Here is a 2,201-nt window from a genome sequence, read left to right as displayed (position 1 = left end):
TGTATCCTAGAACTTGAAGTATAATAAAAAAATTTTTAAAAACTCGGCTTTTTTTTTTTTTTTGAGACGGAGTCTTGCTCTGTCATCCAGGCTGGAGTGCAATGGCACAGTCTTGGCTCACTGTAACCTCTGCTTCCTGGGTTCAAGCAATTCTCCTGCCTCCGCCTCCTGAGTAGCTGGGATTACAGGCACCCACCACCACACCTGGCTGATTTTGGTATTTTTAGTAGAGACGGGGTTTCACCATGTTGGCCAGGCTGGCCGTGAACTCCTGACCTCAGGTGATCCATCTGCCTCGGCCTCCCAAAGTGTTGGCATTATGGACGTGAGCCCCCGCCCTGGCCATATTTTTAAATTGAATAAAAAATCAACCAATTACAGAGAGAAAAGCAGAAGTAGGTTTTTGCCTCTTTCTAAGGCCCTTACTCCCTGCCTTTACTCTCTTTCAGTGCCCAGGGAAGTCTCCCGTGACTGGGCAGTCTAAATATGCCCTTTGTCTGTGTGCAAAAAGGTGCCTGCCCTTTGGACCCTTTCACTGTGGCTGCAGGCTATCAGTCCTGATCGGGGACTTCTAACCCTCCACCTGCATGGGTTTCCTGTGCTGGCTGACACACTTACGTGTACAAAATCTTATCATTAAATCAACACAGTCAGGCTCCTCAAGGGATTGCCTTTTTCCTGATAGAGCACTTCCTACCCATTCTTGCTTTGTCAGTGAGAAGCGTAATATTTTTAATTCACTCTGATGAAGTGCTAGAGTTTTGTATTGACTGTTAAGGAGATGAGTATGGCCAAAAGTTGTACTTCCAAGAAAAGTCTGGATTTAGCTCAAGTATAAGTTTAGATCTACTTTAGGGATCATGAATTTGGCCAGAGAATGTAACTTCGTTGGTCTTCAGTGTTTCTCTCTTTCTCTCTCCACCTTCTTCTTCTTCTTCTTTTTTTTTTTTTTTGAGAGAGAGTCTTTCTGTGTCGCCGAGGCTGGAGTGCAGTGGTGTGATATTGGCTCACTGCAACCTCTGACTCCCGGGTTCAAGCAATTCTCTGCCTCAGCCTCCTGAGTAGCTGGGATTACAGGTGCCTGGCACTATGCCTAGTTAATTTTTGTATTTTTAGTAGAAGCAGGGTTTCACCATCTTGGCCGGGCTGGTCTTGAACTCCTGACCTCGTGATCCACCAGCCTTGGCCTCCCAAAGTGCTGGGGTTACAGTGGTGAGCCACCGTGCCCGGCCCACCTTCTTCTTTCATTGAATTTGAAGGCCTTCAGCTACAGCATACTCTTCAGTTTACCATGGCCCTACCACGTTCTATCACTGGACCAGGGAAACATTTTCACACTCAGCAATTACTACTATTCCCAGTGACCAGCTACCCTGGATTTACCTTGGCTCTGAAGACCCAGGCTGAGTTCGGTGACTCACATAGGCAAATTTTGTGATGAGTCAGAGGGGGCCTGGGTTCCTGGGTGTCTATGCCTGTTTTCTGACTCTGTCGTAAAGAGACCCAACCCTGTGGGATAAGTTTGTGGGACAAGGAAGGCAGGCCACGTAAGCCTCTCTTTACTTTGGTATGTATCCCCAAACAGCAAGAAGTCTTTAAAACACAATAAAAAATAAAAAAATAAAACCCACAATCACAATACCAGTGTCGTACCTTAAACAATTAACTATATATTTATATATTTGTTTGTTTGTTTGTTTTGTATTGTTTGAGACAGTCTCACTCTGTTGCCAGGCTAGAGTGCAGTGGCACGATCTTGGCTCACTGCAACCTCTGTCTCCCAGGTTCAAGCGATCTCCTGCCTCAGCCTACCGAGTAGCTGGGATTGCAGGCACGTGCCACCACACCGAGCTAATTTTTGTATTTTTCGTAGAGATGGAGTTTCACCATGTTGGCCAGGATGGTCTTGATCTCTTGACCTCATGATCCGCCCCCCTTGGCCTCCTAAAGTGCTGGGATTATAGGCATGAGCCACTGCGCCGGGCCAACAATAACTTTTAATTGTTAAACAATTAACAATAATTCCTTAATATCATATCATTGAATATCTAGCCAGTGTTCACATTTCCTGGATGTCTCATAAATATATGTTTGTTTGCTTTTTTCTATAGTTTCTGTGCTTGAATCAAGGTTCACATACTGTGCTTGAGTATGTTTAAGTCCCTTAATCTATAGGCACGCCTTCTTTTTTCTTGCACTTT

This window comes from Symphalangus syndactylus, chromosome 17, assembly GCF_028878055.3.
Source record: "Symphalangus syndactylus isolate Jambi chromosome 17, NHGRI_mSymSyn1-v2.1_pri, whole genome shotgun sequence".
Lineage (NCBI taxonomy): Eukaryota > Metazoa > Chordata > Mammalia > Primates > Hylobatidae > Symphalangus > Symphalangus syndactylus.
Note: the sequence above shows the minus strand (reverse complement) of the source record.